We start from the raw sequence: 25,716 nt of genomic DNA, 5'->3' as shown, positions 1-25,716 counted from the left end.
CCTCCATGATTTCGAAGTGGGAGAACTTGCAAAATCGAAGGGTGTTCAAATACTTACGTTCCTCACTGTATGATACTCTGACTTTCATGCTATAATTCTTACACACTGTAAAGGGCAGAAAATGGGGACCTGTCACCCCAATATATAATGCCAAATATATTTTTATTGTGTGTTCAAAATAAACTTCACCTACACTATATAAATAATATATATCTTGTTTCTTCAATCTTAAAATTTCACAATCACAGCAAGAAGGCAGGTACCAAGAAGGCAGGACTCATTAGTTCTCTCACTAACTGGGATCAGCCAGAAGCTCAAAGCATTTTCATGCCTCCCCCTTACCCCTCATGACTACATCGCTCATAAATACAAAAAGTTCCACATTCATCGGGGGAATACAGGTCTCTGCACTGCATTTTGAAGCTCATGGCATTAAATACCACAGGACATTATTCAGTGGTATTTCCCATACAAATTTCCTCAACAAAACACCCTGTATGGCACTGCTTTAAAGAAACCCTTTCATACACAGTTTATATCAATTACATAATACACATATCTCTACAAGTGCACATCTCTATTCTGCTTAGGATGTGTAATATAGACATGGTTCTTGATTTAGATTGTAAGCGAGTCAGAGAAAATCAGAAATAGAGGCCTGACAAAAACTGGATTAACCCCAAGGGGGTATTTTATCTGGTCCTAGTGCCTTGCTAATCTTTATGCATCATATCCTGCATCAAAAACTTCCCTCTGACTTGTAGTTTTTAAATGCTTTCCTCTACCTTTGCTCCCCCAGTGTAAGTTTGTTTCTTTGCGACAAACATCAATTAAACCATTGATCCGCAACCAGTGGCTTGTGAGCAACATGTTGCTCACCAACCCCTTGGATGTTGCTCCCAGTGGTCTCAGAGCAGGTGCCTTTTTTAAATTTCTAGCTTGGAGGCAAGTTTTGGTTGTATAAAAACTAGGGGGCACATTTACAAAAGCACGAACGCTCGGAGCGTTCATTCGAATTTCGATTTTTCGGCGTCCGCACAACTTTTTTGTACACTGCACGACTTTTTCGTACACTGTACGACTTTTTCGTATGCCACACAAGTTCTTTGTATGCCGCACGACTTTTTCGTACGTTTGCGAGAAAAAATTGGAAAGGTTTTACCGCTGTTTACAATGGTTCGGTACGAAAATTTAGTGACTTTCAGATCGCCAATACCATAATATAGTGACTAATACGTTTTTTTCGTAAGCATTTTCGGGATATTTGCGATCTTCAGAAATTTTCGTTTCCAATACGAATTTTTCCCATTCGGGATTCGAATTCGTGGATTAGTAAATCTGCCCCTAAGTGTACTGCTAAACACAACCTCCTGTAGGCTGCCAGTCCACACAGGGGTACCAAATAGCCAAGCACAGCCCATATTTAGCAGCCTCAGGAACTATATTCATACTTGTGTTGCACTCTAGCTCTTTTTAAATTGAAATGTGGCTCACAGGTACAAAAGGTTGGGGACCCCTGAATTAAACATTATGGTCACTAGTTACCCAGGGTTTCTAGTACTTGAACATTTGCTATACATTTGGGGCTGTTAGAGGTCACTGGATCCAGTATAGCATGATTGTGGTTGCCTCTTTAAAAAGCTGTGACATAAAATTGTCATGCAATAATATTATAAACTTGTTCCCATTAACTGTACTGGCAGTAGTAGTTTGTGAGGATCAACTTGATTTGTCCAGCCTAAGCAATTAGGCACCATTGGAACAGGATTAGAGACAACCACTCTAATGTCTGTAAAGCTTTTTTCTGTTACTGCTAGCTGTAAATCAGGGAGCTAAGACAGACCAGACCATAACAATGAAGACCCTAGTAAGTTTTACAGTATTTTTTAATATCAACTGGAATATGTGACATTACCCAGAAGGTTGTTATTTTAGACCTAGACTTTGGCTAAGGAAAAGTAGATTTATTTTTCCTCCAAATGCTTGTTGCACGGTAAGCAGTTGCAAATATCATAGTAATAGCTTGTAAATGCTATCAGATAAGAAAACACAAGGTCACTATATTAAATATAGACTAAGACAAAGAAAAGGAATGTTCATTTCTGTTCATTCCATTTGGAGAAATATTTCCTCTCAATATAATGGTTATTCACCACATCTTGCAATAGAAGAACAAAAATAAAGAGAAAACTATCATATATAGTGATGGGCAAAATGTTTCGCCAGACATGTGGCGAATTTCCATGTTTCACAATTGGCGAATTGTTTTGCGAAACAACTGGAAAAATTTGCCGCACGTCCAAAAGAATAGCCGCGGCGACAATTTATTTTGGCGCACAACATTTTCGCCGTTTCGTGAATTTTTCACCGTTGCGCGGATCTTTTGAAAGATTCGTGAATTTTGCGGCGGAACGGAACAGATTTGCTCATCACTAATCATATACAGTTGTGTGATGTTTTGAAAACCCATTATCCAGAAAGCATCGATTTACGGGAAGGTCATCTCCTGCAGACTCCATTATAAGCAAATAATTATCATTTTTTTTAAATGATTTCCTTTTTCTATGTAATAATAACACAGTACCTTGTACTGTAAGAGATTCCTCTTATAAAAAGATCCCCATCTCGAAAAACCCCAGGTCCCTACCTTTCTGGATATCAGGTCCCATACCTGTACATTTTTTAAGTTCTTAGTTCTCATTTCAATGAGATATCAAAACCAGAAAATAAGATTTTTTATTGATTTTTCAAGGATTTTTAATGATGTAATGCAGTTTCCATATTTAAAAAGCGATGCTGATCACAACTTGTTCATGTGGTCCTTGAAAAAGTCTCTGTGATATTGTTTTGCTGCGATATGTGCTAGGTGCTGTTTGCTGCTAAATAAAAGACCAACTCTGTGTATTTAATAGCCAATTTAACCTGCAATATATGAGGCCAAATTGGACATTGATCCAGTCTTCTTATCATGTAACGGTTACATAGCAAGAAAGACAAAACTGCTTACACCACAAGCTGATTGAGGTGTTCAAAAGATTTATCCTTTTTAATTATAAAACTTTGCTACATAATATAAGGTCATGTCTGATGACGTAGTCACTTATATGACCCTTTCCATAAAGAATAACTATCATGAAAATGTGATATAAGCGTCATCTCAAACTTTTAAAATATAATAGGTACAATATCTGTGCCATCACTATAGTAATCAATTTACTCTTCACTATTGCCCAAAATGTCTTCAGCAATATGTTTTCAGCAGTATGTCTTTCTATGAACAACTTTCTATGTTGGAGTTGGCTGTTTGGTTGCTACAGGTTACTCACCAGGTACAAATTGTGTTGATGAACTCTAGTTTCTAAGCACAGAGCAATGATGTGTTTAACTGTCAATAAAAATATGGCTCCAACTCCTGCAGGTAGAGAGACAGTTTTCACAAAGAAGGATATTGAAGAGTCAGTTAATTATTTTAGAAACGCGAGGAGCGTGCGCGTGCATGCGCATGCCATAATGTGACGCGCCATAATGGGACGCGCACACAGCACTAATGATGGCAGCACACACAGCGCACAGACGAGCACAAAGCATGGGACGAGCACAAAGCACACAGCATATGAGTGAAGCACACGATTGATACGATGGAAGCGCACACAGCAGGACGGGAGCGCACACAGCAGGATGGCAAGTACTTGATAATTAGTATGACAGCTTCCTTGGCCTTCCCAAACTTGCTTTTGTCTGCTGCTGTAGCATTTTTCTTTCCCTAAAGTTATCTATTATTTATTTATCTGTTATTTATTTGATTATTGAAACTTAGCAGTAGTGGCTGCATTTCCCCCCTAGGCTTATACTCGAGTCAATAAGTTTTTCCAATTTTCTTAGGTAAATTTAGGTACCTCGGCTTATATTCGGATTGGCTTATACTCGAGTATATACGGTACTTAGAAATATTGAAGATTAACACTAGGGTTTTCCACATGTTTACTAGTTCCATCTGGTATTCATGTTTTTGGCAGAAAATATGGAGTCATTCCCATAATATTCTCAAATGAAGCATCAATCATAAAATAAATTACTTTTTAACTATTTTTTTATCTAAGTCCTGTGAATGCTGGTATAAATTTATATATGCGTATGTATAATATTGTAACATAGTTACCGTGGTCAAATCACCTTGTAATTGTAAATTAGACAATTAGGTGCATGTTTTATATGTTTATATAACATTTTTTATTTGCCCTTAAAATTCTCTAAGTGAGTTAAATCTTTATTGGTAACTGGTGCTCAAGGACACAATGTTTCATAAATAATTGTAGATCGCTGTAGCAAAGTATGTGTTGTAAGAAGTTTTGCTTTTTTCCTCATTAGAAAAATAAAATAAATGGTTTGTCTTATTGGTCTGTGATGGCATTATCCTGTTTTAGTTACTTATTTAACAAAGCAGCAATCTATTTAATTGGTCATATTCATTCTGCTGATTTGTACCTTATATTTATGTAACTAACTAAAATGCTTTAATATCTAGTTGTCAAATATGGTGTTCACTGTATATTTAACATACTAGGCAATACATTAGGGGCCAAAAAAAGATTTGTACGAAAAATGATGTTAAAATACACCAAATATCACTAATTTAAAGGAGAATGCAATTCAAAATTTAAAAAGCATACTGCCCAATAGTCCTCCTATTGTTAATTAAAAACGCCACACTTTTGGTTCACCTATATATTTACTCAGTCACACTTACTTCACATTTTCTAGAACAGGCAGCCATCTCTAAAAAGGTATTCTCCCTTCCTTTCCTTCCTTGCTTCATACTGCACATGTGTTTCATTCCCTTCCCCCCCTCTGTCAGATCCACTTCTGATTGGCTGGTGGGCATGTGTAGCTCAGAACAGGAAACAGGATCAAGTTACACACATGCTCAGAGAATAGGAAGGCTGTCGCTGGCAGCCTACAGGAAGGGAAGAGAGATTTCAGTGATGTCACTGTAGTCTTCACACTGCTGTAGGCTGCCAGCACCATATCTCAGAGAAGCAAGCATGGATCTGGGAATTTAGATATGCAGTAAGTATTTAGAAAGAATGCATTTAGACTAAATTTTAATTTATATTAACCTTTCATTGTCCTTTAACTTTATGGTACACCATGTAGACACGTGTAGTTCAAAAGTTGTGGAATGATTTTATGTGAATGTGTAGCTAAGTTTTAGCTTGAAAAATTAATTAAAAATTTAGTTTAAAATCGATGCATTTTACACCACTTTTCAAACCAGAAATACTTTGTGGAGTAATTCATTTAAGGTGTAAAAAAGGGCAATAGTCTTTCTTTAAAAAATGGACATTTTACAAACTTGTCACACTGAAACCTCTACTTTTTCTGAAAAAAATCCAAAAACCTCTTAAAATTTGAAGCAAAGAAGGATTCTCCAGGGAAGGGACATCTGCCATTGATTTCTACATGATCTCGGCAAGTTTTAGCAGGCAGATTTTTATACATTTTGCAATAGTAAATCTTGAAACATTCACAACTTTTTTTCTGTAACTTTTAACGCTAAAAAGTCAGAATAAAAAAAAAAAAAAATCCAAGCGTTAGTAAATGGTTAAATGAAAATGCTAAATTTGTTTAAATACCTGCATTGTGAGTCTCAAAGATCAATTTTAAGATGAAAGAGGAACTAGAGGAGTTTAAAAAATGCCAGATTACCGCTCTCTGATTTCTAGTTCCAGGTCATACACTTTTTAACCTTATTACACAAGGCTTATTTTGATGGAAGTTAGTGATGCATGTTGATACACTAAAGGGTTGAAATGAATGAATAATACAGTGAATGTGCCAACCTTCTTCAGAACATTGCCTCCAGTTTTACATGGTCCAGTAGCATAGATTAATGAAAGAATGAAAAATATTCATTGACTTTTGACAATGCCCATCTCATACACATGATGAAAAGAGTCATAAGCAGATAACATAATTGATGGGAGTGCAGGCCACAATTGCTGTCCACACTGGCTCCTAGGTGCCTACTGATGCATGATTAGCTATCTGTCAAACTAGCTAATGCATACACACATGCCAAAAATTGTTGAGTGGGCGAGAAAAAAATATATAGCAGTCATAGTGACATTTATAATAATAGTTTGTCATCATTAATGAAAAATAGACTGAAAATGTAACAAAAATCACCACATAAGTGTAACAATGTTTATGAAACATTAAGCGCCACAAGAGTATGAAACACTCTATAAAACAAGAATATGAACATATTACATATGTAGTAAATATATATCAATTTAAGACAATTCTGAAGTTGGTAAAGATCTTGATAAGTTATAAGAAATACACAAAACAAAAGGTGGAAGATGACATACAAGTCTTGAGTGTACACTACAACTGGGGGAAACTACTGCAACACTTTTTTTTAGAAAATGCTTTCTAAAAAGCACTAAGGGGCCCATTCATTAAACCATAATTTTTTTATTTATTTGTATTTTTTCTAACTTATAGAACTTTTCACAATGATTGTGATAATTTTGTGGTTTTCATTAACTTCCACAAAAAAAGTCGTATTTTTCGCAAAGACTACAATCATTTCGGAATTCATTCAAGCTTTGGTATCATGACTATCTTTTGGTTTGGTTGGATCTGTAGAGTGCCACTGAGTTCTATGGAAGGCTTCCAAAATCATACATTTAAGGTTTCAATGTTCGGATCTGAAAATTTTGTGACTTTCGGAACGCAACCACAATATTTTCGTATGACCGATAAAATAATTTTCATGACATTTTCGAACATCAGAAATTATCGTGGTTACTCCAAATTTTTTGTATATCATGATTTTGGCCACAAAAAAATTATGGTTTAATGAATGGGCCCCTAAGTGTAGCAATAAAGAGACAATGGGGCAGATTTATCAATACACGAACGCTGGGAGCGTTCATCCGAACGCTCCGAGCGCATCTTCACCGATATTTTCGGGCCTGCGCGACTTCTCCGAACGACCCGCACGACATTTTCGGACGCCCTCACAATGCTTTCACGAAGTATTCGGAGAGGCTCTGCCGCTGTTTGCGGTTGTTCGGTGCGAAAGTTTCGGCACTTTCGGATCCCCAATGCGATATTGTTGTAACTGGTACGATTTTTTCGTGGGCATTTTCGTGATGTTTGCGATCTTTAGAGGTTTCCGAGTTTTTCCCATTCGGGATTCGAACTCGTGTATTGATAAATCTGCCCCAATGAGTTAGACACATTGTTAGAGATCCACATATTAGGGGTGAATTTTATAGACAACAGATTGTTTTGAGCTAAGTAGAAGATAAATGGGACATGTATATCAGTAGTTAGATAAAAGGAGGAGAGCTCCAGGCATTAGTTGAACTTAGACATTGGTTAATATGGTACAGTTATGAGAAATGTTATCCTGAATACTTGGGAGCTGGGGGTTACCAGATAATTTGAATCATTATATTTTTGGGGGCCCATTTACTAAACTATTAGATATATCTGTATTTTTTCTAAAATAGAATAGAACATTTCGGAATGTATGCGAAAGGTTTGTTAAAATTCCACAAGTTTTTTGTGGTTTTCGAGGTTTTCGTGGTGTTAACAAACTTTTCTGCATGAAAATTTTGTGACTTTCGAAACGCAATTGCAAAATTTTCATAGACGCGATAAAAGCATTATTGAGACATTTTAGAACTATAGAAATTATTGTGGTTACTTCAAAATTATACCATATTGTGCTTCAAGGCCAGAAAGTGTACAAAAAATAATTTAAACATTAAATGAACCCATTAGGATTGTTTTGCCTTCACTAAGGATTAATTATGTTGGGTTGAAAACCCCAACATACTGTTCTTCGACTTTGGCTTCTTCTTCTTCTTAGCGCCCCCCATTTTCTAAACGCTACTCCTCCTACAGTTTTAGGGGTGCAACACCACATAATCATGGGGTCAGCCTGAATGAAAATATGATTATTGTTGGATGCCTGAAAGTGGGTGGAGCTGTGAACAGCCAATCAGATTTTACCTATTGACTTGGAGGAAATCCAACCTGCTGCCATTCTCACAGTAATAACATCAGGGTCCCCAAACTTTGCAGGGTTAGACACCAGGTAAAGTAACTGCGGTTCAAGGTTAGAAAAAGTGGGCACACTCACCAACCACCAATCACAATTTATCTATTGACTTTTATTGGTTTAAATTTAAACTGCTGCTGTTCTTTAACTATTAATCCTAGGGTCCCTAAACTTTGCAGAGTTAGTCACTGGGTAATTCCAGTTCCAGGTTAGAAAAAGTGGGCGGAGCAACCAACCTCCAATCAGATGTCACTTGTTGACTTTCAGTGGGGAAATTTAAATTGCTGCCATTCAGACACTATTAAAGCCAGGCTCCCCAAACTTTGCACAGTGGCTTTTATTATATAACTGTGATCCAAGGTTAGAAAAAGTGGGCGGAGCCAACAACAGATCAGATTTCATTCAGTGACTTCACGTTTTTCAACCCAACATGAAGTTTGTTCTCAAACTTCCCTTTCTAGTTTTGTTTTGTTATCAAGTACAAGATGCTGTTTTATTATTACAGAGAAAAAGCCATTTTTAAAAAGTTAAATTATGTACCTAAAATGCCATCTATAGGAGGTGGGAGGAAAAACTTCTGTATTGCATATTGATTTGGATTTAGAATTCTAAATATAAGTATTCCCCTTACCCATTTGCTCATCTTACAGCCTAAGTACATACCTCCCAGTGGAGGTATGTAATTTAGGTGATATAGTAAAGAACTGTAGTTCTTTACTCAAGGTGGATCAGGGGCATGGCATAAAATGTAAGCAAATAAGTAGTTAGTTTAGCAGCACCAATACACTTCAAGACACCATTTTATTGCCAGATAAATTTAGGACTCCTCCAAAAGGTTTGTATGTGATCTGCCCACCCTCTACCACAACAATGCTGGCAGTATTTTTAGGGCTTCCCAGCATTAAAGCTAGCATTTGTAAACTATTCATATGAAAAGGCTGGGTGGATACACTGCACGCCCCTCAAGGACTTGAAAGTGAAGGGAGCATGTCTGGGTGCAAATAACTTTTATGAATGGCATCCATGCATGTTCCATTTCCTGTTGCATTCATAATTAATCCTTTTATCACTTTCTATCTTGACTTTCAGTGGATAAAAGAGTGTTGATGTGTTGTAAGAAATTTAGCTTTTTTTCCTCATTAGAAGTACATTTCTTCTTTAAAAGAAGATAAAAAAAAACGGTTTGTCGTAATGGTCTATTATCCTGTTTTAGTTACTTATTTAACAAAGCAGCAATGTATTTATTTGGTTGTATTCATTTTGATACTCTTATTTTTCTGCTACAATAAAAAGTTGATAGTTGCCTTTAATGACTAATGTCCTGGCACATGATATCACACTGAATATTTTTTCAAGGATGTCAAGACATACAGCTGCTATGTGACAGCTGTTTTGGAATTAAATGGGAATATTACCATAAAGTGAGAATATTATCATGCAATGTCATTCAGTGGCTACTAAAGCAAATAAAGACATAAAAGTTTTCAAATTATTTTTAGTTACTGACCTACTGTAGTTTCTTGATATATAGACAGAATAATGGGATGTAGTATTATTAGTTACATAACCTGCCTTGTTACCTGCTCTTAGCTATATATACAGTTAATAGGGATGCACTGAATCGAGGATGTAGTTTGGGATTCGGCAAAGATTGGGCTTTGTTCAGCAGGATTCAGATCGGGACAAATCCACGTGCCTGGCTGAAACGAATCCTTAAAAATCACATGACTTTTTGTCACATAAACACAGAAGTTAAAAACGTTTCACTACTCGTGAAGCACACAGTTCTCTTTAACCCCTCTGTGGACTAATTTGCTTATGCAAATTAGGATTCGGACTGGTATTCACCCGAATCTTTACAAAGGATTTGCTTGATCCCAAAATAGTGGATTTGGTTCATCCACTGTTATGAAGTCCAACTCTTCAGCTGCATAACAAGGGTGTCCATTTCTGTTTTTTACAAATAACCAATCAAGGCCAATCTGCCCAAATGCTATGCCCTATAATAGGTTTTTTAGTGTTCTAAACATAGAATTTTAAATTACTTTTAGACACAGGGCATATATATGTAAAATTCCATATAAAGTGTGTATTTATTTCCGGGAAGCCAGATACCTGCATCCAAATGCAGAGCAAATCATGCTGGTTTAAATTATCAGTGGACTTTGTTTCAACTTGATTATTATACACTGACTCAAGTTTTACATTTAAGCTTGGCACATATTGTCTTTGTTTTTTCTATGTATGCAGTTACTAATAAGCATGATTTCTAATCAATGAATACCATGTTACGCATTTTCTGTGTTTTTTTTTTAAACTTGAATGAATGCGAATCATTTCCAATTGAAGGAAGAAAGGGCATGTTGACTTTGGTAAGAAGAATGCATATGTAAATATAAACCTCTCAGAATTGTCTTTAAAAAATTCTCCATATATTTTGCTAGGCTTCTGCGTGACTTATTCCTCAAATGTAGATTTATAATGTGGAGAAGGTTATTACACAAAAAACAATCATCAGTGTATGAGGAGCCCTCAAGGACATCCTCTTGCATTCTTGTACTACAGCATATCCACTCTCATGTCTGGCATTGGCAAACTGATCTTCCAGATTCATCTTCATCTCTTGATATTTATATGTCAAGTGTTTATTAATGCTGCAGCATTGAATTGATTAACCCAATCACCCTTGAAATATACATTACATAAGCTTTTGCTGGTGGGTTTTAAACTGGAAATTTTAAAGGACAAAGGATAGCCTAATTTACTAGAGCCAAAATATTAGGCACCCACTCAGTCAATTAAATTATAAAAGTTTTTCCCAGGCAGGTACCAGACAGATGCCAGTGCACTGATACAAGATAAAAGGAAGTGCAGTGCCATGCAACCATCTTATAGGGGTTCCTCAGCAGACTTGCATGTGCGCAGTAGAAAAACAGTTTTAAATCTTTAGGCCAAGAAGTTGGAATTGGCACTGCAATGATTTCGACTGAATTCATTGGGGAGGGGGGGTTGTCTAATATATTGTTGAGTGAAGGAATGTTTTGTTTATTATAATCAATATGTTCTTACAAATTAACACTCTGGATTAGCCACAATCCTGAGTTGTCAAAAGCACTAATAGCCTTTCACAGGCAGCGTTAGACTTGGTCTGGAACACCTCAAGAATCCCCCACCCCAGTCACTCTTGTGCATGGCAGTCTACACCAGCCCTCTAACAAGTGCCAACATGCCCTGTACCTGTTGGCTCCTTGCAAATCGAGGTTTGTAGTGCCCACAGGTACCATTGAGAAGTGGCCCTGGGTTGGCAGAGATCCTGAGTGCTGGGGTCTACCAGCATTTTTCATGGTGTCCCGCTGACCCAGTCTTACCCTATGCTCACCAATCCTGTGGGAGAAGAGAAACTTGCCAACAAATTTGTGCACCAGCAGCAACTAATAGCATTTCATTCATGCACACTTCCTATACTTGTTAGTGTCTTTGGAAACTTTTAGTTTGTCTGCCCTATGCAGAATAGATATGTACACTTGGGGGCTGATTTACTTACCCACGAACGGGTCGAATGGAGTCCGATTGCGTTTTTTTCGTAATGATTGGTACTTTGCGATTTTTTCGTATGTTTTGCGATTTTTTCGGATTCTTTACGAATTTTTCGGATCCAATACGATTTTTGCGTAAAAACGCGAGTTTTCCTATCCATTACGAAAGTTGCGTAAAAAGTTGCGCATTTTGCGTAGCGTTAAAACTCGTGTTTTTACGCAAAAATCGTATTGGATCCGAAAAATTCGTACAGAATCCGAAAAAATCGCAAAACATACGAAAAAGTCGCAAAATGTTCGTTTTCAAGTCGGAACTTTTCCAATTCGGGTCGGATTCGTGGGTTAGTAAATCAGCCCCTTGCTGTAAAGGTGTCCTTACTATTATTTCTTCAAAGGTTCACACTTGACAGCATTCATACAGCAAGATTAATACACTCACTAAACATCTGCTGCTATCTGGTCTACAGTATTATTGGCTGAAAACATATTATAAGGTAATTCTGTAGGCATGCAATGTCACTGATTGGTGATTGCTGACTTTAGTGATATCTCCCATATAGAGGTTTATGTGCTTTAATACCTTAAAAGAAAATGAAAATATACACAGTGATGGTCATAGAATGCTACATGTTTTTCTCTCTTGTGCATAACACCATCTCATATTATACATATTTCTTTACAATAAATATGTGCATAGGTTTGTCAGAACCTGTTATTTTCACAATAAAGCACGTGGCTGTTGATTTTATGTTTAATTACTAATCAGAAAGAATACACTGTTGCAGGCTATATTAAAGACAAATAGGGCTGCAATGGTTATATGTTCTTCTTATTAAGAATGTTTATTTAATGGGAACTGCCATTATAATAAAACATTCATCAGTCTGTTTTTGATTAAACAGGCTTGTTTTTTAAATGTCTTTTTCACATATTCTTGGGGTTATGTAATAATGTACAAAATTTGGTACAAGTTAAGTCATGTATACCAACTGTAGCATGTAGCATTTATTGGTTACCTGTTTAACACAAACATCTGATTGGTTGCTATGGGTTACCACATCTGGGCAAACTATGGTGCCTTTTATTACATTCGGAAATATTTGATTCCTTTTTGAATTCTGCAGCCTAAGAATTTTTTTCACACAGCAAATGAAAACACACATAGTAACATAGTAGGTTGGGTTGAAAAAAGACATACGTCCATCACGTTCAACCATAATGCCTATATATAACCTGCCTAACTTCTATGCTATGATTCACAGTCTGATTCCTTTGGTTTAACCGGCTAATTCCAGCATGAATCACAAACTTACAGAATGGTCTGTAGCAGGAAAAAACATGAGGTTGACAGAACAGACTGAAAAACATTTTAGATCTAAAAAAATACAAGAAAATATGAATTAATATATATATAAATATGAATTAATATACAAAACAGATTTATTAAACCTCCAGTACAGTTTGGGTGCAATATAAACTTTGCCCTAAGGCCCTTTGGCTAATTTTATGTATAATTATCAGTCATACTGGCCAAAAACTAAGCAACATTATTTTATTTTATCTCCAGATACAGTTATGTTTACTTCAGAATCTAATATAGCATTTTGCAATTTCTCCTTTGCTTGGTAATTGATTAATATTGATAGTAAATAAATTTTGCACAGTATAATAGTCATAGTACAGCTGCAGGATATATGTAAGATGGAACATCTTTAATTTAATGTTCTTTAAAAGCAAACTTTATTTAAAAAGCTAAGCATACACTGTAGGCAGTTAAATCTAATCTCCAACTTAAATGTAACTGCAATTCTGTTGCTGAAAGCTATTTACTATTGCAATCACTTATTCAATTCCCTGAAGAAAACATTTTAGACTATGAACAAAACACAAATTTAGACTGAAAATTGCAAGTCAAAGAACGGTTTGGGAGTCTGAGAGTTGGGGAATTCAGTGCTGAAGAAATTCTCATATATTCATTTGGTGGCTTTATTCAAAAACATATTTTTATATTTTCCAATAAATATTCCTCTTGAATTAGTCTCAATTAGAATGGGTTGGTAACTGAACAATACTAAAGTAACTAAGTAACATGTAAAACAGACCCCTTTAAACTATTTTATGTCCAATGGACAATTTGTGGAGACTACACAACACATGCATCAACCCTGTAAATTGGAAATATGAAAACCAATAGAAGATAACTTTAAGGTGAACTACCCCTTTAATGGTATTCTTTATTTTGTTGCTCTACAAAAATAATTCCTAAGAAGCTATGTTCCAGTATCTTTCACTGATGAGATTTACAAAGATCAAGGCTGTCTGCAAGTTTGGAATATAGACTGGATCTGTGTTACTATACCAGTGATTTATAGCTAGCGACGAGTACATTAAAGATATACAGACACCAAAAATTCAGTGTTTATTACAATTATTATAACATTGTCTTTGCATGCTATTTATTATTTTGCCTTAAAAGTATTTGCCCGATGCACTTATATTTCATATCTGATACCCCATGTTCCTCTATTAGGGGGCTGCCAAATGTGTGCAGCAGTAGGCCATTAGCATCTATAACTGACAGGCTGAGATGGGACAGTCAGGTTGGCAAAACAGTCAGGTTTAGAAACTTCAAGTAACATTTACTTACAAAAGCAGCCCTAATAGTGAGAAACGATCAGCATGAGGTAACTTTGAATGCACATTGATATTTTGAAGGTTTTTAGCGTCAGTTTTACTTTAAGGAGTAATCTGCATGTCTGCATTCATGATTTCTTCAATGAGGGGTAGATTATTACATTTCTGCTGTACTGCGCTGTGTACAGCTATAGATAAATAAAAGTATACATGCATAAACCTTTCTGTCTTTAAGGCACTGCTATATATATCAATGGGTAGGAACTCCAGACACGGTGAAGGTGGTTTAAGAAACGGCTTTATTCACAATTGTCCTGACGCGTTTCGTGTCTTTCAACACATAGTCAGTACCTATGACTGCGTGTTAAAAGACACAAAACGCTTCAGGACGATTGTGAATAAAGCTATTTCTTAAACCACCTTCACCCGTGTCTGGAGTGTGTACCTATCGAGAAATTGTGCTTGTGACTGCTGGGTCTCCCTTTGTTATGGGTCTGGGGCACTGCACCCGCACCACCGGATCAGTGGAGTGAGTGTCCATGAAAAACTGTGATTTATGTGATAATTTATTGATGAAATAGTCGTGGAAATAATTTTCCCTGGGTGAAGGGTCTGGGGCAAGACACCCGGACCAACTTTGTGAAGGGGTGAGTGAACGCTAATTGAGACTGGCTTTTCAAATTTTAAATTAGGCTTGATGTGCTGGGTGGCTTAGAGCAAGTTTTGGTATTGTTGTATTTAACTGCTATATATATATATACTTAAATTGATCTTAAGTTTTTTTCTTTTGCATTAAGAAGGGCTTTTCGGCTCTTTTTGGTCAATCTCACCCTAAGCATAATTGTTTTTTCGTACAATTTTCTCTACAGGCCCTCAGAAGGCATGTTTCAGTTGCCTGAATTGATGAATCTAAACAGACTGAAACAGGCTGTCTAGGTGTTTGGATTTATGGCTTTTTATTAAACCAGTGGTTCAGATTGCATAGCTGGCCTCAGGGACATAAAGGGGTAGTTGTCATGGGCATGACTCTAAACGATTTAGTAAGTGGAGGGTTAAAGCATCTCATTTCTGTTTTTAAGGCAGTCCTATGTGTGTAGCACGAGGAACATTAAAGGAATGTAAACCCCACACACAAAAATTTAGTGAACAGCCTCTTTTAAATCTTTTAACCTGCCACGCTAGTTGTCCACAGGTTAATAGTAAGGCTGCAACATCTCCTCAATCACTTAGATTTCCTTCTCTTCCTGTAACCCACTCGCCCCCCCCCCTCGGGAATTTGCTTTTGATTTTCTGCTATATGGCTATTATACCGATGATTCAAAAAAAAAAAAAAAATAATATTTTTCAAGTTTGTGAACAAAAATATATATATATAATATATATATATATATATATATATATATATATATAGTGCCTCCACTATGTGGATGATATTCTGGTAATTGGAATTATTGCAATTCCACAAGATGGTAGAAGGGTTATGAAATTTATCAATACCAAAGTGAGTCTGCCTGCTAGTAATGTATTGGCTAAATGATTAATAATAGATAGCTGAAAAAGGCGATAAACAACACACATTATTAGCTAGAAAATTAAGAGACCAAAAAATACAAACCAGAATAACCTCTTTAACAACCCCTTCCGGGCATCTTACACATGACCCTGACCAGATAGCCTCCCAATTCCAAGCATACTACCAGAAATGATATAACTTAAGGCCACATACATCCATAGAGAATCTAGAAATTCTGAATAAAGTAATCACCAGTGAAGAACTAGCTCACGCCCATAAGAGTATGCCAAATGGAAAAACACCCGGCCCAGACGGATTCACGTATAAATACTATAAACTATACGCACACATCCTCACACCATACCTATTAAGGCTATTTAACGATTACCACTCAGGAACCTCAATACCAGTATCTAATTTAGCCTCCTTTTTGTCCTTGATTCCTAAAACAGGAAAAGACCCTACTGTTCTAATTATAGGCCAATTGCACTCCTAAATTCAGACTTGAAACTGTTTTAAAAAATTTTAGCAAACCGCCTGGCCTCAAACCTAGCAAAGATGATCCATAAAGACCAAGTAGACTTCATACTTGGCCACCAAGCAGGGAACAACACGAGACGCACAATAGATCTTATAGAAATGATTAACAGGAAAGGCTCACCTTCTCTCCTATTAAGCTTAGATGCAGAGAAGGCTTTTGACCGCCTACAATGGCCTTATTTATTTACTCTTTTAAAACACCTCAACCTTTCAGGCCCATTTTTAACAGCACTATATAGCTTATACAACAATCCCCAAACTCACCTGAAATTACCAAGCAAAGCCCAAGACCCTATTACAATCACAAACAGTACAAGACAGGACTGCCCTTTATCCCCCCTTCTCTACGCTCTTAGCATAGAACCCCTGGCAGCCGCAATTAGATGTGACCCCAAAATCACAGGTATCACGGTAAATTCTTTGCAATTGAAAATAGCTCTTTTTGCTGATGATGTCTTGTTAACACTGTCAAACCCAATAATATCACTCCCTAACTTGCATGCTTTGTTGGACAACTATGGACTAATTTCTGGTTACAAGGTAAACTTAAGCAAAACGGAAGCACTTCCACTACATATTCCTGCTATAACTCTAGATGCTCTTAAAAAAACTTTCAACTATAGCTGGAAAACGGACGCACTCTCATACTTGGGGACGCAGATAACAGCAACCTACCATCAACTGTACGACTTCAACTTTAAACCTCTGATCCACTATACAAAGACTACACTTCCTAAATGGTCCACACAACCCATTTCATGGTTCGGAAGGATAGCAACAGTAAAGATGTCTATTCTCCCAAAATTCCTCTACCTATTTGAAACACTACCAGTCAAAATCCCACCTAAAACGCTCAGCGAACTGCAAAAAAACCCTCCATAGATTCATCTGGAACCACAGTAGACATCGAATCTCTCAATCAGTATTAATGTCCTCACTCCAATATGGAGGAATATGGGTACCTGCGCTCAAAAAATATTATGAAGCGGCACACAATGTATCTTAAAAACTCAGCCTTTGAACGAGGCACAACACCCTAATTTTACAATAGATGGTCAAAGACGGACCTATTTACCATTGGTGACTCGATAGATCCACAAACTCATGCGATCTACACCTACCCCAAACTAAAAGAAAGAGCACCAAATGTAAAATTACTATTCTTTAAATATATCTAAACTTCGCAACTTTGTAACGACATCAAACCAACAACACCCACCCAACCTACAGCATTTGAAATAATAGCTAAACGAGGCCTACCTCAAAAGAGCCTAATATCAACTATATACAAGATATTAACTCAACCACCATCAGACCAACCACCTCACCATCCTTACATGGCCAAATGGAACGCCGCACTCCAAACACCTCTTTCCGATTCAGACTGGGACTCCATATGGTCCAACACAAAAAAAATGGTAACATGTGCGCGACAAAAGGAAAACATCTACAAAGTAATGATGCACTGGTACCACACCCCAGATAAACTCCACAAACTGTTCCCAGATTGCTCGCCCCTATGCTGGAGAAATTGTGGGGCACAGGGCACCTTAATCCATATATTCTGGGAATGCCCACTTCACCAACCACTATGGACAGAAGTAGCCAACATGCTAAACCACCTTCTAGGATTCTCTGTTCCTAAGGAAATATCAACCTTTCTACTAGGCCCTTCGACAAATTACATAAACACACTCAAGCATTACTCAACCAAATTCTTACAGTTACAAGGCTAGCAATAGCCTCCAAATGGAAGTTAACAACCATACCAACAATCGCTGAGATTACAAAAAAAGTAAACAACAAACAACAGTAAAAAACAACTACCTACTTAAACATCTGGCCCATATGGGAACTAAAAGGATATGTTACCTACCCCTAAGACATCATTCTGAAGCTCCACAGACTGGTATTCCCCCAAGATATGAGAGTAAGCTCCGTAAAACAATACCTACAACAACAAACATACTAACAGAACAAAAATGCAATGAATGTGTCTTATACCTCATATGTTTTATATATCTTGCTTGTACTTTATATTTTTCCCTTTTTTTTTTTTTTACTTTCACCCCCTCCCTTCTTTATAAAACTCAAAAAAAATAATAGATAGCTGTTCAGATGTTATCATAACAATAGATGTTATGTGTATTAATTGATAACTGGTGGTTTTAAAAATAATATTATGCTACTGAACTATTAGCCCAAGGCAGATGGACTTTGAGAGATGAACTGTTTGTAGACCTTAAAATATACTAAGTTGGGCTAAATTATTAAATGTTTCAATACGGCAGTTGCTTGTAAGTCAATCATTGTGTGCTGGGAGGTGGGACTTTAATTTTTAAGTATGTGGATTGTGATAAACACTTGCGAAAGGACAGACATTCAAAATATGTTGTATTAATAAAAGACACTTTGCAGTCAAGCTCTAAGGCTAATGCCATGCATATTTTCCTGCACCCGAATGAATGGAATACGCTCGGGTGCAGGTTCATGTAGGCGATATCCACATAAAAACGTGAGACTTTTTTATTTTTATGCAGATTTCGGCTACATGTGCCTGCAACCGAGTGTATTCAGTTCATTCCAGTGCAGGCACAAGTAGGAGCATATGGTGCGTATTTTCGGCTTGGCGAAAATATGTGCCATACGCATTGTGAGGCACTAGCCCAAGACTACCTTTTTCTACACTTTGGTCCATGACAAGGCCACAATATTAGTTTTATTAGCTACAATGTCTAAGATACAGAGCTGTGCGAGTGGTCAGAAATATAAAACAGTGTCAGAAATAAAAAACAATTTACGAAAGAGATATCCGTGGCATATTTTGTAAACTCTCTTAATATATAATATAAAACATAAAGATTTATATTGCAGATTTTTCATTACATCTCTCTCTATCATTTTTAACGCTACAGGTTTGCATCTAGCACAGCTTACATACAATCACTGGTATAAATCAGATTTAACAAAATATGTCTATATATGCCTTTTGGACTTTTCTTGTCTCACAGCAGAATATGCCAGACATTGATTTCACCTAAACCAAAACTAAAAATCATTTTTCACAATGACAGCATGTGAATGTTTTAGAGGTGAGCAGGACAAATAGGTTCATTTGTCTCAAGGCGATATTCCTCCACGCAGCCTTGAACGACAATTGTCCAAGAAACAAAACTAATATGAACAATGTTCTTACTGGGTAATGACTCTTGCTTAAAAAAAAGCTACAATGTGGGGTTTACTAGAGTCTCCGAAGTGCTTCTGAAAAAATGTGCAAAAAAATACAGATTTTCCATGACCATATAAATTTCTTAATTACAGCAGAAGATAAGTTATTACTTATGATGCAACGGTTTGCATTGAGATTAATACATGTTTAAAGCATGCAATAAATGTACGAGAGAGATGAATAACAGGTTGTATAGAGTGCAAATAGTGGTGTTTAACATTAAAAATAAAATAAAGGATACAGACTGTATTTGGAAACGTATGACCCTAACAATTGTATAAAGAGGTTTAACGTTGAACATTTCACTCTAAAATATCCACATACTGTATTTCTAGTTTAAGATGCTCATATAATATTGCTTGCCTTGCCTAATGTTCTCTCTGTGAAAGTAACAAGCAAACAAAAACATCTTGATGACTTAGAATGCACTGGTTAATTAACCTACTACAAATCCAATCCCTTAATTCAAAATCTGTACTACTAATGTTGGGCTGAAAAGGGCCGGTACTGGTGCATTCTGGTACGAAGTCAATGGGCATGGCAAAGGGTAATGTCAGGTGTTTTTTTAACCTGGTGAAAAGTGCCCTGTGTGCCATTAGTCTGAGGACCATGTCACATGATGTTAAGAAAACACATTGCACTGAAATGTGGCAACTAAGCTGGTAAAGGGTATGGAAAGTCTCAGTTATGAAGAAAGACTGGCCAAATTGGGTCTGTTTACACTGGAGAAGAGGCGCTTAAGAGGTGGCATGATAACTATGTATAAATATATAAGGGGATCATATAATAACCTTTATAATGTTTTATTTACCAGTAGGTCCTTCCAACAGACACGAGGGCACCCACTCCGTTTAGAAAAAGGGAGGTTCCATTTAAATATTCGGAAAGGATTTTTTACTGTGAGAGCTGTGAAGTTGTGGAATTCCCTCCCCGAATCAGTCGTACTGGCTGATACATTATATAGCTTTAAGAAGGGGCTGGATGGATTCTTAGCAAGTGAGGGATTATACAGGGTTATGGGAGATAGCTCTTAGTACAAGTTGATTCAGGGACTGGTCCGATTGCCATCTTGGAGTCAGGAAGGAATTTTTTCCCCTCTGCAGCAAATTAGAGAGGCTTCAGATGGGGTTTTTTGCCTTCCTCTGGATCAACTAGAAGTTAGGCAGGTTATATATAGTCTTTATAGTCTAATAAATATATTATGGTTGAACGTGATGGACGTATGTCTTTTTTCAACCCAACTTACTATGTTACTATAAAATGATTTCTATGTCTGAAGGCACTCCTGAGTACTCACAACCCCTTCCCTCTCTACAAAGAAGCTGTTAGACTAGGAGAGTTATAAGAGAACAGCTCTAACTGGCTGTAATGTTCACCTACACAGGGGTTCAGCAGCACCAACAGCTACTTATCAGTAGCACAATTTAGAAATTAAGGAAGGTCAGTGTAAGAAATGGTTATTCAGAAGGATTACCGAACACAATGATATTCACGATAAGAAGGTCGTTTTCTCACTACACACAAACACCATTAGTCACTCCAGGAATCAAATTGATCTGGCAGGGAAGGAAGGTCAGTTTGGGAATAAAAAAACCTTTGCTGTGTGCTGACTGGTCCTTACTAAGGTGTAGAAATCTTAAAAGGCTCTCACAGGCTTAACAGCATGCTCTTTAAACATGCAGAGATAGTTAACTTCTGCAGTCCCAAAGCTCTTCCCACACAGACTGTCCCAATTCAACAGCTGTCCAGACACAAGGCCTATCTGCGCCAAGTAACAAAAAACTTTATTCCACATCATTCCAAGTCATCAGGTGTTATGTACTGATGTTATATGTAAGAAAAAAATCCTGCTCAGTTCTTTTCTGTAAGCATGCCACATGTGTTGAGGGTTTATATGCCTTGCACTACATCTGCTCAATGAGCATGTTTTTTTTTTTTTTTAATTTATTTTCTTGTATCTAGCATGTGTATCAGAACAAAGTAAGACCTTTAATGTAAAAGAAGGCAAGTGTTATATTTCAATATCGCTTGAAATAAAAAATACAGTATCGACTAAATTTTATACATTTTTGCTAAGGGTGCTAGTCTGTATTTTGTCTTGTGGGAAAATTTTCAGTGTGTTTGCAAATCTGAATACATCTGCAGTTAAGTGTTTCTTTTACGGGAAAGTTTGCTGTCATAAACCTATGCCTGTATCAGTATGCCTGTATCAGTAAACTGCAAAAGTGCTAAAATGCAAAGCTGTCGGCATGATTTATGGAGAAAAAAAAAGTTAAACTCTTTGAGGACTTACAAGACTAGGGCTATAACTTGGATATGTTAAAACATTTCTTTCTATAATGTATTTTCACCATGTATTATGCACTAATACAAAAACACTAATACACAAACATCTTAAAGCTGTCAAGGCCATGTAGAAGTCAATGGGAGCTGTCCTAGGCAAATTGTAACAATCTTTATTTAATTTGTGGATTTAAAAGGTTTTCTAGCTTTTTTTTGTAAGTCCACGAAGAATCGTAGGAAAACATAAAAAACACAAAAATTTATGGTTGTCATGTTCTTTTCATCCTCCAGTTTAATTTTTTGTGCTTTTTTCATTTGGACCTTTTAATAAATAACTAGACGTGTGGTTTTAGTGGAAATAAATTTATTAGTGGTTTCAAAAACTATGAAAATAAGAATTTTGATAAATGTTCCTCCACATTTTTCAAGCTTAACCAATTAGAAGTAAAATATTACCATCGAGATAGGTTTCGTACAAACACACACTAGTTGGTTTGAAACTACAAAAGTACAGCCGGGTGCACTGTAATGCCATACTGGTCCTAAAAAATAATGGGAACAAATAATCGTATTTATCACTGAATAAGACAACAATATAGTATTAAAGGTATTTTCTGTCAAATAGGCTGAGGCTTAGGATGTACACCAACAGTGCAATTACAAAACTCGTGGTCCTAGGTACATAGGGGCATATTTATTTAAACTGTAACATTTATCATATTTTAAAAATTCAACTAAACTCACTTCCATAAATAAATGGTATAAACTACCAAAACTCAGCGCTCTCGGTGGAAAATATTAAAAAAAGGAGTAAATCTTCAGTGCTGTTTAAGGAGTTCAAATAGATATGCAGCTCCCTCTTTAGCCAACCCCTTTGAATGGGTCTCAGAAAAATATTCAGATGTGGTGATGGAAGCGCATGAAAGAAATAAAAATAAAAGCATCTGGTGCAATACGTATATACAGTAAATTAAACAGAGCAACCACAGTGCAAAGTGTAAATAGTGAGTCCGCTCCCACTTATACTGTCACTCTATCAGCTTACCAGATAGCAATGAATAAGAGCCAAATGTACATTGAATAAACCTTTGCTTGAAGGGAATGCCAGGATCCTCAATATAATGAAATAGAGAGGGAAGACAGCCCCCAAAAGTGATACCCCAGCAGGAAATAATTATGTGCTTGGCTGTGTACGTGAACCCGGAAGTGCACAGGAGGGCGTGAACAGTAGTGTCATAACAGCGCATGTGCATTGCGTCAGAGGGAAGCAGTAACTATGGCAATGCGCTTGTATAGACAACTGCATTTGTGGATTACGTGGAAACATATACATAAAAGAGTGTTGTATGTAGGATCTAGCCAGTGTGTAAAAGGAAAACAACTGTTAAAGGAAACGAACGTGATGCTGAAAAAAACAAAGAGCGTGTACGGAAGTGAAGCGCATGTGGCTGACATAATGTGGTTATTATGGAAACACGGTGGTGGGGGAACAGCGCAAGTAGACTGCGCAATAGAGAAGAGGTTTGCTTTAGGAGCGTGTTGATATAGAAAACCAACAGTGTACTGAACAAAGAGTTGCTGTGAATAGCACAGCCAGTATAACATCAGAAGTGTCGGGAAGTGATGGTGAGGACAAATGGTTGATTGAAGTCAACCAATAGAGTATTAAGCATGTATACAGTGATATACAAGATTTAACAGAGAAGAAGGGAAAATACAACTATTAATTCATAAAATATTGTGGAAAAGCTGCTAACATTAAAACATTATAAAAAACTGCATAAATACATACATTAACTATCCATAAAAACCAATAAAAAATAAGATTTACACCATTATATAAATATCGGAAAATACATTGGCTAAACATATTAAACACAATGGTGAGGTAAAAAACAACAATGAGGTAAAAAAATATTAAAAGGCAGCCAAATCTAAATCGACATTAAGACCTCCAGGCTGAAGTTTATTTAATTTAAAAATCCAAAAGGTTGTCTCAATTTCACAAAACGGACACCACCCCTAATCTTAGAAGTTATATGGTGCTCAAGTCCAATAGGGTCACTTTTATGTGCTGCCTTAAAGTGTCGGGGAACCCCATGATTGGTTTTACCCGCTCTAATGATATGGATGTCTTCATTGATCCTAGTACCCACAGCCCTAATGGTCCTCCCCACATATAATTTGTTGCAGGGGCAAACTAAAAAATACACTACATAAATGGAACGACAATTGATGAACTCTCTAATAGGAGGGATACCCTCTATAATGCATTTCTTGGTTGCAACATAGGGACAACAGCCACACCTTTTCTTGAATAAAGAGCTCCGCTATTTAAAGTTACCTATGCTTGTGAATGTTTGCCTATGATTAAGTGCGGAGAACGCACGAAACGCGTCAGGCATCTTTGTTTTTAAAATGAAGAAATAAAGACCGAAGTTTTTAGCAGATTCTCCTAGTCCGGAGTGCTTGATGTTCCATTTTTGATATTGGCCACACCTTTTCTTGCCACATTTGTATGTACCCTTAAGGCCAAATGAATTCAAATCTTTATTATGGTCATCACGAACCTATACTTTTGAACGTGCCAAAATGTTATTAAGGGTTTTGGATTTTTTAAAATGTACCTGTGACTTAAGTCTACAAGTATCTCCTAATATAGGGTCAGCTAGCAATATGTTCCAATATCCAATATATATTACGAATGCAATAAGCTGCAGTGTTAAATTTTGTATAAAAGTTAAATCTTTGAACAGAGGAATGTTTATATGGAGATTTTTTACATAACAATTGTTCCCTGTCTGTATTGACTGCTACCAGTTCAGCCTCTTTTAACCAGGTTCTTTTGTACCCTTTTTCTAAAAATCTACTCTCTAACGCAGCACGTCTAAAATCATCAGGTCTAGAGCAATTCCTTCTAGCCCTCAAAAATTTGCCCTTTGGGATGTTTTTAATGCATTGTATATGATGATTACTAGATGCGTGTAGGAGACCATTACGATCTGTTATTTTTCAAAACAATTTGGTCTCAATCTTATTATTCACAGTAAAAAGGGTTAAATCAAGATAAATGATGGTGGTGTCATTAGTTTCTGCAGAAAATTTGAGATTAAAGTTATTCATATTGATATGAGTAATAAAAGCATCTATAAGTTCTGTGGGGCCATCCCAAATAAAGAGCAAGTCATTGATATACCTAGTGTTCATAACAATATGTTCTCTAAAGGTGGGTGAGTCCCAAATAAAGGCATCCTCCCACACCGCCATATAAAGGTTGGCATAAGCGGGAGAAAACTTGCTACCCATGGCGGTGCCCTGTTTCTGTAAATAAAAGACTTTATCAAAAATGAAATAGTTGTGGGTAAGAATAAAGTTAATACTATCCAAAAGAAAAGTTTGAAGGGCTGATGTGAGGTCACTCTCTGACACAAGCTTCTGTCTTATTGCATCAACCCCCTTATCATGCGGGATGTTGGTATAGAGGGAAGAGACATCACATGTAATCCACATATAGGTGTATAAGTATTTTTTATTAACTTTATTAAAAATCTTTGTGTTTTTTAACTGCCTGCCACATGTATGCAGTTGTGGAACAACAGTTCCAAAGTGCATACCTCTGTTGTGGTTGTGAGTGAATTGCCACTTTAGAGGCTTGCATTAGAGCCCTAGAGGAACAAGTTGCAACACTGCGTTCGAGTGACAATCTTGAGAGAAGTCTCTTGCTCTTGCTTACTGAGCAAGAGCTAGCGGGGTCAGATAGTTTGGGGGGAGGGGAGCAGCGAAAAGATGATAAGGCAGTAAGCTGGGTGACAGACAATCTAGTGTGGGGAAAAGGAAGAGGGAGGCTGCGCCAGGGTTTGCGCAGGGTTAAAAAGATTATCAAAGTCCTGTTGAACCAGCTTTT

The sequence above is a fragment of the Xenopus tropicalis genome, chromosome 6, assembly GCF_000004195.4.
Source record: "Xenopus tropicalis strain Nigerian chromosome 6, UCB_Xtro_10.0, whole genome shotgun sequence".
Lineage (NCBI taxonomy): Eukaryota > Metazoa > Chordata > Amphibia > Anura > Pipidae > Xenopus > Xenopus tropicalis.
The sequence above is the reverse complement of the archived record's forward strand: the minus strand, read 5'-3'. Positions refer to the sequence as shown.